Source organism: Schistocerca americana, chromosome 2 (assembly GCF_021461395.2).
Source record: "Schistocerca americana isolate TAMUIC-IGC-003095 chromosome 2, iqSchAmer2.1, whole genome shotgun sequence".
NCBI lineage: Eukaryota > Metazoa > Arthropoda > Insecta > Orthoptera > Acrididae > Schistocerca > Schistocerca americana.
The window spans coordinates 1,000,436,561-1,000,450,200 of NC_060120.1; positions in this window are offsets into that span (position 1 = coordinate 1,000,436,561).

Sequence of the window (13,640 nt, forward strand, 5' to 3'; positions counted from 1 at the left end):
GGATAAGATGCCTGTCATCTCGACTGCTAGTGATACGAGGCCGTTGGGATCCAGCACGGCGTTCCGTATTACCCTCCTAACCCCACCGATTCCATATTCTGCTAACAGTCATTGGATCTCGACCAACGTGAGCAGCAATGTCGCGATACAACAAACCGCAATCGCGATAGGCTACAATCCAGCTTTTATTTAAGTCGGAAACGTGATGGTACGCATCTCTCCTCCTTACACGAGGCATCACAACAACGTTTCACCAGGCAACACCGGTCAACTGCTATTTGTGTATGAGAAATCGGTTGGAAAATTTCCTCATGTCAGCACGTTGCCAACCTTGTGTGAATACTCTGAAAAGCTAATTATTTGCACATCACAGCATCTTCTTCCTGTCGGTTAAATTTCGCGTCTGTACCATGCCATCTTCGTGGTGTAGCAATTTTAATGGCCAGTAGTGTATTTTAGTTGGATGAAGGTAACAGAACTTGGGCGCATATTCCGTCGCATTAGCCATCAGAAAGAAGCAGCTGAATTAATAAATATCTTCGGACAAGAAGAAAATGAGCTACGATCTGAAGTGAGGTAAATTTTTTAGTTGTGGTGCGACGGAACTGAAATAACTTAGCTACGCGACTTCCCTACCTTCATAGGTCACAGTCACTTTACCTGGTGGATCGAATCAAAGCAGTCGGGTTGCTAGAAAAAGAGAGAACACACTTACCACCTGCAGCTCATGCGCTACGTTGATTGAATGCGGTACGTACAATCGCGTGCCTGGCAGGCACTCGAACCGTGATGGCTGTCTTTCGAGAGCAGTGCGGTGACATATACGCCATCTGAACAACACTCCCATCGAGGCGTCTGGATTCTAATTCCGTTCTGGAACACAGTTTAAGCTTCTCGCAATCAATTATCTGAGAAAGTATTGACACGTCCCCTTAGGAAAATTATACATGACTGTGCTTAAACTGACACACAAAATTTTTAGCGCAACGCAATCTCACTTTGAAAAATCCCTACAAAAGAATGGCCCTGACTAACAATAACCTATACTTTTCACAAATCACTTACCTCACAAAAATCTTCGTTACTCGAGCTACTGCAATACAGCGAGCGCCACAACTGCCAGATTCAAACTACGGAAGGCACTAACTACAGCTAGGCATAGTTAGCAAATGAAAGATTTTGATAGAGAACAAACAATGTATTTACCTCAACAGTGTTCAAAAGTCATAATGTATATAGCAGTTCATGACATCCAGTCTTACAAATTTCAAAACTCCGCCATCTCTCTCCCCACATCCACCACTGCTGGCGGCTCATCTCCAACTTCGCAACGCTACGCGCTGTTCACATCCAGCTGCCCAACACTACAATGGCAGACAACAATGCAAACTAGCCACAGACTGCACACAGCACAGCCAGGATTTTCATACAGAGCGCTACTTGGCGTTACCAGCATAAAAACCTAAACAGCCTACTTACAGTATCGATGGTCAGATCTCAGTCTCACTGCTCAGTATCACTACTTGCATAGTCGAGTCGTTCTGTTCTTGTAGGTCAGATTTGAATTTTTCACATGTCCAACATCTTCGCTACCTTTTCCGTTTTTTGTTTTTTTTTATTTTTTTTTTTAGCGAGCGTTAACAATATAAAATACATTTTTTTTTAATCGGTTCACAGCCTCGAAAATGACATTTTGTCCTCCCTCATGTTTCGTCCCCCAGTTTGTTTTAACCGTTCACAAATCTATTATTCTGTTTTACTCGTATAGGACGTATGGTTAGTGCTTAATAGTTTGTCATAGTTGTACATTTTATCCATATTACGTCATAGGTAACTCCTGCTACTACGCATTGGATGAACGTCGCAGAAGCCTTCTCGTTTAGCTGTGGTAACATTCACTTATTTCTTCTTTTCTCAGATTCCCCTTTTCAGCTCGATTTGGTGCCTTTCATATTTTGTAGCTCAGTTGTAGGTTTCACAGCTTTTTTTTACAGCTTTGTAATTTATGTAGCTGCAAAACACTGATGATAAAAATGAGTTTTTATAGTAGACTTTTTATTTGATACAGTACATAAAACACAGGTGTTGACATAACTGTTATTAATCATCAAATAAATTCACCAACAGCCATGTAATTGAGATGTTACTTTATTTTATTTTGATTACCAGTTTCTGCATTCCACTACGCAATTTTCAGACCCCTTCATAAGAAAAGAGTATACTTGTAGTGTATATCAGAGTGTACTAAGCAAGCTTTGCAGAAAGTGGTGGATAATCATAAAAGCATTTAAAGCTACTCAATGAAAGTAGTGGCGTTAAAACAAATCTGTCTACATTAAGCACAAGAGAATAGAACATGTGCACGTATTTGTAGTCATGAAAGTAGTTAACATCACGAATTTACAATAGAACATGCGAAAACATTAAAAAGATCGAAACTAGACAGTATACAATCAGGAGCACCGCCGAACAAACATGTCAATTTTTTTTTTAAAATAAAAACCCACATAATTCTTATAGATGAGGAAACTCTAGTATACATGAGGACCTATTCTCATTTAAAGTAGAATGTCACACTGTAATCTATCAAGTACAATAATGTCCATATTTATGGCCTAGGTGATGTGGTGATAACCATGTCACCAGTTGTCATAGTACCGAGGTCGTAAATCTGCAGATTATTGTACAGTCGTGGACAAAACGAGCGAGACCCCTCGCCTTTTCGTTGTGCTGATCCGCACAGCTTTAAAGTCTGCTACACACCATAACAGGCAAGGCGACGAAGTGCTACCAACATACAATGCACAGGCGTGAAATTGACAAACTATCTGAACTACACTCCTGGAAATGGAAAAAAGAACACATTGACACCGGCGTGTCAGACCCACCATACTTGCTCCGGACACTGCGAGAGGGCTGTACAAGCAATGATCACACGCACGGCACAGCGGACACACCAGGAACCGCGGTATTGGCCGTCGAATGGCGCTAGCTGCGCAGCATTTGTGCACCGCCGCCGTCAGTGTCAGCCAGTTTGCCGTGGCATACGGAGCTCCATCGCAGTCTTTAACACTGGTAGCATGCCGCGACAGCGTGGACGTGAACCGTATGTGCAGTTGACGGACTTTGAGCGAGGGCATATAGTGGGCATGCGGGAGGCCGGGTGGACGTACCGCCGAATTGCTCAACACGTGGGGCGTGAGGTCTCCACAGTACATCGATGTTGTCGCCAGTGGTCGGCGGAAGGTGCACGTGCCCGTCGACCTGGGACCGGACCGCAGCGACGCACGGATGCACGCCAAGACTGTAGGATCCTACGCAGTGCCGTAGGGGACCGCACCGCCACTTCCCACCAAATTAGGGACACTGTTGTTCCTGGGGTATCGGCGAGGACCATTCGCAATCGTCTCCATGAAGCTGGGCTACGGTCCCGCACACCGTTAGGCCGTCTTCCGCTCACGCCCCTACATCGTGCAGCCCGCCTCCAGTGGTGTCGCGACAGGCGTGAATGGAGGGACGAATGGAGACGTGTCGTCTTCAGCGATGAGAGTCGCTTCTGCCTTGGTGCCAATGATGGTCGTATGCGTGTTTGGCGCCGTGCAGGTGAGCGCCACAATCAGGACTGCATACGACCGAGGCACACAGGGCCAACACCCGGCATCTGGTGTGGGGAGCGATCTCCTACACTGGCCGTACACCACTGGTGATCGTCGAGGGGACACTGAATAGTGCACGGTACATCCAAACCGTCATCGAACCAATCGTTCTACCATTCCTAGACCGGCAAGGGAACTTGCTGTTCCAACAGGACAATGCACGTCCGCATGTATCCCGTGCCACCCAACGTGCTCTAGAAGGTGTAAGTCAACTACCCTGGCCAGCAAGATCTCCGGATCTGTCCCCCATTGAGCATGTTTGGGACTGGATGAAGCGTCGTCTCACGCGGTCTGCACGTCCAGCACGAACGCTGGTCCAACTGAGGCGCCACGTGGAAATGGCATGGCAAGCCGTTCCACAGGACTGCATCCAGCATCTCTACGATCGTCTCCATGGGAGAATAGCAGCCTGCATTGCTGCGAAAGGTGGATATACACTGTACTAGTGCCGACATTGTGCATGCTCTGTTGCCTGTGTCTATGTGCCTGTGGTTCTGTCAGTGTGATCATGTGATGTATCTGACCCCAGGAATGTGTCAATAAAGTTTCCCCTTCCTGGGACAATGAATTCACGGTGTTCTTATTTCAATTTCCAGGAGTGTATGTGAGACTGTTTTCAATCATGTGTAAGACTGTATTAATCTTGATTAGTGTGTTAAACACAACACGTAAATATAAGATATAAATGAAAGAAGAAACGCTAATTAGTATGAACTGTACTGATAAAAATGAATTTAAGCCTATCGAGATTGCGTTGACACAGAAGCTCACTTTTTTACACCACCAAGGGACCACATACCGCAGGAAGTGTGATGCATTTCCGCTTATTATGTCTACCCATACTCGGGGTAAACAGTTTCTAAGGGTTGAGTAGACAGATAGACGGTCAAGAAAGTGAGACTAGTAGGGTTCCATTTTTACCGATTTAAGTTGCGAATATAGCTACGACAGTTACTGAAGATGAGGGCCGCATAAATAATTTCCCCCACTCTTTATTCGAAATGTTCCAGTTGCAGTCGATACATCAGCATATTACTCGTAGCTACGCTTTAGATCCAAATCACGTTTACAGGAATGCAAATAAAATCCATTTGCCTATACACGTGGTAATTCAGACCCCAATATTAATGCCACCGCGTTTTAGAAGTGCGAGAATTCCCATTGCTAGCTAGCTTAAGAAACACTTCGGCTAATGAACGTTTTCTGGCTGTGGCGAGTCTAATGGAGAATTCGAAACCTTGTATAACACGTTTGGCAGCTTTGTAGCCGTTTATTTCCTGGGGTGGTGCAGAATTATCCTACTAAATTTACTCGCTGATAACAGTATTTTGTTATTTCGATAAACATCCCGAATGATTGTCACAGAAGTGGTGATATAAAGGTAGAAAATTCATGTTTTTGAGTCCAGAAAACTCTATGCAACAGAAACCGCAAATCATTTTGTCATTTTCATTGCGAAATTGCCGACTTATTCATGTCTGGGGTAATAATAGAGGGCTGTTTGCCCGGGTTGTCTGCCAGCGTAGTGAAAGGTGTATGTTACAGCAAGGGAGGTCTGGTTTGTTTTCGGTTCTAATCTCGATGGAGGCAGATAGACTATCAGTAAAGCAATTTTAAGAAATTATCTGGCCCCTAATATTTTATTGCTATCTTTATTCTGTACCGGCCCCCTGTGGATGTCAATATGAATTGACTTAAGTGTGGCACTGAATGATTTTTAACTGAATTTCGTTATGAATCTTCACGCATTGCTAAATTTGCACACTTTCATGGTAGGTCAGCAACGGTAATCCAGTATGACTGGTCTGAACGTTCGCACAGACCGTTTCGCGGCCGAATGCGCATATTATTTTGCTAATTCGTAACAATCTGGGGTACTTTGTATTATTAAAACGGTTATGTCATCTCGATAAGTTGAAATTCATTTTTATTAGTACAGTTCATACTAATTTGCGTTTCTTCTTTCATTTATATCTTATATTTACGTAGTGTGTTTAACACACTAATCAGCAGTAATATAGTCTTACACATGATTGAAAACAGTCTCACATAGTTCGGATAGTTTTTCAATTTCACGTTTGTGCGTAGTATGTTGGTAGCACTTCGTCTCCTTGCCTGTTATGCTGTGTAGCAGACTTTAAAGCTGTGTGGATCAGCATAACGAAAAGGCGAGGGGTCTCGCTCGTTTTGTCCACGACTGTACATCATAGATTAGAGGGTGACATGTTGCTTTAAATGACAATAGATCCTCGACTATACTACGGGTTTCCTCAACTATAACAATTATATATGATTTTATACTAAAAACACGAAAAACAAAAACAAAAAATTAACAAGCTTTGTTTGGCGGTGCTCCTGATTATATTCTGTCTAGTTCTGATCTTTTTAATGTTTTTGCGTGTCTTCTTGTAAATTCGTGATGTTAAATAGTTTCATGACTTACAAATATGTACAGATGTTCTATTGTCTTGTGCTATAGGTACACAGATTTGTTTTAACGCCACTACTTTTATTTTGAAGCTTGAAATGCTTTTATGTTTACCTGTCACTTTCTCCAAAGCTTACTTTGTACACTCTTATATACACTACATGCATAGTCATCTATTCTGCAGAAGTTCTGAAGATGCCATAGTGGAATGCCGAAACTGGTAGTCAAAGTAAAGTAAAATAACATCACAATTACACGGCTGTTGGCGAATTTCATTGGTAATTACTGGACCAGCTTATGTCCCCTGTGCATGGTGGATCAATAGAGAGTAACTATTATTAAGTATAGTAACCAATGTTACCTGTGGTGTACAGGAGTTGAACAAAAATACGGGAACAACACGAGAAACGCATACTTGAATTTAAATGCAGATGTTATCCAAGACTACAGGCTGAGCTGTTGTGTTTCACCACGAACGGAACTGTGGAATGTCCTCAGCACAGTGAAAGTGTAAGTCGTGGTAAGAACAGTGTTCAGTGTAATTGTGAGCGCATTAGGTCGGAAATAAGTGACTTCGAACATGGGCAAATTGTTGCTGGTCGTACGGCGGATACTTTCGTAACCAAAGTAGCCAAAGTATTTGATGTCTCAAGAGGCACCCTACCGAAGGTTTATACCACCTAGGGGAAGGTGGCTAAAGTGGCCAGGATGTTAAAAACGGCCATTGTACACGTTTTGCCCTGAATATTGCTTCTGGCTATCGAGAAGTGATCAGACCAGTTCTAATACACACCGTCACTGTTGTCAGTGAGTTTTACACAGGAAGTTTGTTTCGTCATATTTCTGGTTTTCCAGTCGTGTGATGTAATATAAGTAAGTTACACTAGTCTTGTTACCTCATTTACATTTGTTGTAATCTTTTTTACCATATCAATGTTTTAACCAAGTCATTTGGACTACAAATGTCATTACTTGTCGTTTGTGTTTGATAGTTTCATCTGTGACCCACCATGGTGTCCGATCGGGAAAAGTGGTTAACTTGTTCCCTTACGTTGGTAAGGGTTAGTTACTTTCGACTATCAGTCGTAAAGTCCATGTCAGACTTACTTGCAACCCCTTTTACACAAAAAGCTATTGTCTCTCATTCTGTCTCCTGAAGTAATTTACATTATTTTTAACCGTTTCCGTTCTACTACTACGTGTGGCCTAAAACAAAACTCCGTTTGGAAACGTTCTGGCCAAGATGCTTTCAGATACTAGGACATCAAGATACCTGGAAAGTATGTCCAAAAATCAGAACAATAAAAGTGGAATCCTATTGCGATGGAACTAACCACTTCACCCCATAGGTAGGGAAAAGGTCGACACATCGTAAGCCTTCAGAAAAATGCATGCAGCTTCTATATATTATTTTCGACTTCACTTATAAATATCTGGTGTGATACCTCGTAATACGCACATTCAAAAAATGTGGGTGGTAAGCTTCCATCGGTAACCATAGTTTGTCGAAAATTCAACTGCCATTAGAATGGCCACTTTACCCCATATTCCCCTTCAGGGGAAACGGAAAAGCAGCGTTGGCAAAGTCACAATGCGCGTTGAGTGATCGTTACAGACGGCCTTTGAAGAGAACTGTGGTGAAACATAAGAGGGCGACAACTACAAAAGTCACGGCAGAACTAAGTGCCACAGACGAGAATTACACGAGCACCAAAACAACACGAAGGAAGTTTCATACCCAGCGAATTGCAGGGCAAGCTGGAATTCCAAAACAACTCATCAGTGCTGTAAATGGCCGTAACAGGAGAACGCAGTGCCGAAGCTATAAAACCTAGGCTATGGTGCAATGTAAGATTGGTTGGATGAGTTGTTTCGCACTATTTCCAAATTCTCACCGAGTTTACGTCCCAAGAATGAAACACGGAGGAGGTTCGGGCATTCATATCGGTTTATTCCATGTGCCCCATGGGTAGTCTGCAACGTCTCATTACTGCCAAGAATTGTGTAAAAGTTTTTGCTGATCAAGTTCATCCAATGGAACAGTGATTGTTCTCCAAAGGTGATGCTGTGTTCCGAAAGAACAGAACCCCTACTCACACAGCTCGTATCGTTCAGGACTGGTTTTGTGAGCACGAAGATGAACTGTTGCATCTTTACTGGCGACTATAGTCTACTATGATGACCGCTATCCACCTCCATCATCGTTACCTGGACTTGCCACTATTTTTCAGAAGAATGATATAAGATTCCCTTAAAAACCAAACTATTTATTCATTCCGAGACGACTGGAGGCTTTTTTTAAATCACCACGGTTTCCCTACATCGTATTAGGGATGGTAATGTGTTGTCTTTGTAGTGTTTCTATATTTCTGTCCATACCTGTACTCATAAATGAAACATGTGCATATCCCCACTCCTTACTCCATGAACACAGTACTATGTTGTAGATTGCCGTTTGTGAGGTCTATAATATCGATAAAAATCTGTTTTGTAATCAGATGTTGGATGTATCTATGCTGTACACTGGGACAGGTGTTTTGTTTTCAGAAAAAAGGAAGGAAGATTAGGGGGATTGGTTTTTGTCCTTCAGTTTGCATGTGGACATATATTATTTCATTCTCAGTGGTTTGTTGTTCATACATAAATAAGTTACAGTGTACACTCTTCTCCCACATGCATTATAAACATTCTGTCCCTGTTTGATATAGATCACTGGAGCGTCTGTAAGTAACACCACTTGTAAACTGGTGGATTGATTTGCATGCTACATGCTGAGCCATTCATTCTCATCCTTCCCGCTGGTGAAACAACTTTCTGCATTTTTTTCTACATAGATTTACCAAATTTTATAATTTTGTTAGTAGAATTAATAAAAATTTGCATTATTGGTTTGATGCGGACCACCACGAATCTCTTTCCTGTGCGAACCTCTTCATCTCAGAGAAGCACTTGCAACCAACGTCCTCAATTATTTGCTCTGTGTATCCCAGTCTCTGACTTCTTCTATTGTTGTTGTCCTTCATGTGTCTCTAAGCACCATGGCAGTTATTTCCTGGTATCTCAGCAGATGTTGTACCATGAGGATGCGACGCGGACGAAATAACAGCGTGACAACAGCGGCTGACGCCGAACTGACTTCGAAACGGTCTTCTTGTTTCCTAACATCTGTCACCGCATTTATCCGAGAGCGGAAATACTGATTCCCATTAGCTGCCATTTTATTTACAGCGTACCTGTTGATTCCAAATAAAATTTCCCTCCCCATGTTACAGGGACATGAAGTAGGTATGCTTAAAAGTGTGTTCCTTTTTGATAATCTGATAATGTAAGAACAGTATAAACAAAATTGCAATTATCAAGCATAATTAATAAAATTATGTAGGTGGGAGAAATTTGAAGCACATATTTTGAAGATATTTATACCAGGTAATGATGAATAAGACAGCTTTCCCATTTGTCCTTTTATGCAGTTTGGTTTGCCCCACAGACTTTCAGGCGTAGTTTCCTCCTCCCTTGTTATATTATTGTATATTTAATTTTGAACACCCTGTAATGTCTGTAAAAGGTGGTATATGCTGGGACTGGAAGAGTTACTACTAACGTCGGCCCACATAACGGCCAGAAAGTCGTTATCTGCAAGAATATAGGTATTAAGCAAACAGTCAGTTAAGTAAATAATCAAAAAGTCATCCGCATTTTCATAGTTAGGTTTGCTGGACATTAGATGCTCGACGAAACAGTCTTCTCTTTGGCTAGGGACCAGGAGAGTCAGTCCGGACAAAGATTTCAGATGTCTCCCTATTATTTAATTTAAAATAACTTGATAACCCCAGTGACTGAATCTTTCTCCATCATGTGTGCCCGAGATGAAACCGGCAGCCCTTTAAATTCGGTTGGGCAAATCCTGAGTTGTGAGAGTATCAATATCACCATTAGCTGTCTCGAGGCGTAAAGTTTCGAAGGGCGCTCATACAAATTTTCTCCAGCTTTCATCTTCGCAATATCGCTTTTCCCTCTGGCAGATTGATGTATCAGTGTCATCCTTTTCATGATTAAATTTATAGAATTTACAGAATTTAACTTCACAAGACACTTACATGTTCTTCCTCTACGCTTGTATCTTTCAACGCCATCGACGAGACACTTACGGAAAATGGATTTGTAAATATCACCAGAAGTTTCTTGCCCTTTTCACTTGTCGTTATATCAACCTCAATCGCTTACACACTGTACACTGACTACTTAAAAGCCTGACTGATCTGTTCACGCAGCGATGGAGAGGAGTGCCAAAGCGGCACCAGCCTGAAGTTAGAGGAATAAACACGAATGTTATCGTATGCGAACTGAAGGTGGAGGGGGGGAGAAAGGTAAGGTAAGGGAAGACAGATGCATTGGGACATTATATAGAATCAGCGGCGACGAGTGAAAATGTGTACTGGACTGGAATTCAAACCTGGGATCTCCTGCTCATTAGGCAGGTGCGTTAACCTCTGCGCCTTCTGTGACACAGTGTTATCGCGACTGTACAGACTATCTCGGCACGCCACAAAGCCGACCCACACTCACACCGAGCGCCAACTACCCACAGTCCATTTCCTCCATTCTCACTACTCTCCTCCCGTAGGAGGTAGGAAGTAATTACGCACCCACACTGAAGAACGTGGATCCATTGCCCATTTAGGCGAATCAGTTACACTCCTGGAAATGGAAAAAAGAACACATTGACACCGGTGTGTCAGACCCACCATACTCGCTCCGGACACTGCGAGAGGGCTGTACAAGCAATGATCACACGCACGGCACAGCGGACACACCAGGACCCGCGGTGTTGGCCGTCGAATGGCGCTAGCTGCGCAGCATTTGTGCACCGCCGCCGTCAGTGTCAGCCAGTTTGCCGTGGCATACGGAGCTCCATCGCAGTCTTTAACACTGGTAGCATGCCGCGACAGCGTGGACGTGAACCGTATGTGCAGTTGACGGACTTTGAGCGAGGGCGTATAGTGGGCATGCGGGAGGCCGGGTGGACGTACCGCCGAATTGCTCAACACGTGGGGCGTGAGGTCTCCACAGTACATCGATGTTGTCGCCAGTGGTCGGCGGAAGGTGCACGTGCCCGTCGACCTGGGACCGGACCGCAGCGACGCACGGATGCACGCCAAGACCGTAGGATCCTACGCAGTGCCGTAGGGGACCGCACCGCCACTTCCCAGCAAATTAGGGACACTGTTGCTCCTGGGGTATCGGCGAGGACCATTCGCAACCGTCTCCATGAAGCTGGGCTACGGTCCCGCACACCGTTAGGCCGTCTTCCGCTCACGCCCCAACATCGTGCAGCCCGCCTCCAGTGGTGTCGCGACAGGCGTGAATGGAGGGACGAATGGAGACGTGTCGTCTTCAGCGATGAGAGTCGCTTCTGCCTTGGTGCCAATGATGGTCGTATGCGTGTTTGGCGCCGTGCAGGTGAGCGCCACATCCGGACTGCATACGACCGAGGCACACAGGGCCAACACCCGGCATCACGGTGTGGGGAGCGATCTCCTACACTGGCTGTACACCACTGGTGATCGTCGAGGGGACACTGAATAGTGCACGGTACATCCAAACCGTCATCGAACCCATCGTTCTACCATTCCTAGACCGGCAAGGGAACTTGCTGTTCCAACAGGACAATGCACGTCCGCATGTATCCCGTGCCACCCAACGTGCTCTAGAAGGTGTAAGTCAACTACCCTGGCCAGCAAGATCTCCGGATCTGTGCCCCATTGAGCATATTTGGGACTGGATGAAGCGTCGTCTCACGCGGTCTGCACGTCCAGCACGAACGCTGGTCCAACTGAGGCGCCAGGTGGAAATGGCATGGCAAGCCGTTCCACAGGACTACATCCAGCATCTCTATGATCGTCTCCATGGGAGAATAGCAGCCTGCATTGCTGAGAAAGGTGGATATACACTGTACTAGTGCCGACATTGTGCATGCTCTGTTGCCTGTGTCTATGTGCCTGTGGTTCTGTCAGTGTGATCATGTCATGTATCCGACCCCAGGAATGTGTCAATAAAGTTTCCCCTTCCTGGGACAATGAATTCACGGTGTTCTTATTTCAATTTCCAGGAGTGTATATGAATGCGTGGTGTCTGTTCTTTCGGACATGTCCGATTTGAAGTTGTGAACCAAGGGAAAGTCTTCTTCTTTTATGCAGACGATACAACAAGAAGTGCAGGAGAACTGTCGCACATCTACCCCTATTAATTCTTAAACTTTCTTTGTTAATTTTTTCCCTCTTGTCCGGCCGCTGTGACCGAGCGCCAGTGCGTTTTGCTTGAACAGTGGACACGCGGCTACTTTAGTGCGTGTGTAGGGGCATGGCGTCCTTGTGAAGGCGTGCCCGCTAGATTGCTATTGCGTCTCCTCAGAGTGTAATTTCCACCTTACTAAAAACCCCTTGATAAAAGGGAGGAAAAATATTTGAAATACCTTCTATTTGCATTAACTATCTCACCTGTCGCTTAAGTAAATATCTGCTCAGTGATTAAGCTAATGGGAGCATCTATCCCAAAAGCAACTAGCGCACTTATGTTATGGTGGCCTTCGTGCCTATTTTGGTCCAAAAGATTGTATAAACAGGCTTACATGCTCCGTATCGAACTTCTGATGTCGTATTTTGAGTGATTGTGGATTATTAAAATTCATTATAATGTAAACGTTTGTATTTTACCAACCGTGTTTATAAGTTATTAATGTGATTGGCTGGAATGTAATACGAAAATTTTATGACCATAGGTTGTCCAGGTAGAAATTTGAAGCCATGCTGTGTTGTGAATTCATGTATTTATGTTTTATATTGCAATGAGAACTTAAATGTGGTAAAACCACGCTTTGTGATTAATAATTAAAGATTTAAGAGTGCGTTCACTTACCGCTTACTTATGTGATGTATTATTATTATTTAAAAAAATTATATTAGTCGTTTTAATTTCTTAAATTAAAACCTTTCCAATTCGAAAGTGGTGACCCTCCTATTTTGGGCAATTGTAAGCACTGCAGCAGGATTTGCGTAGTTGGTGTTATGTATCAATTATTTTTGTGTTAAATCACGTCTGATATGTCAATTCCTTGGCCCCGTCCACACCTTGGTCGTAGTCTTTTAATATTAAATGATCAGACCACCGTCAGCCTGTCAACCATCCTGGAATATACAAACAAGTCCAAGAAACTCGATTCCAATACTCCACTATACATAAACAAAATGACAACTCTATAATTAAACCAATTTATCAATCACGTCTGACAGTCACAGAATTAGACAATGATCACAGGCGCTTCAGTCCCGAACCACGTGGCTGCTACGGTCGCAGGTTCGAATCCTGCCTCGGGCATGGATGTGTGTGATCCCCTTAGGTTATTTAGGTTTACGTATTTCTAAGTCTACGGGACTGAAGACCTCAGATGTTAAGTCCCCTAGTGCTTAGAGCCTTTTTCCCTTCTTTTTTTCTTTTGTCTGGTCAGTTTTTGCTTCCCCTATGTGCTTGTGTCCTGTGCGGGGGCGTGTGTCGCAACG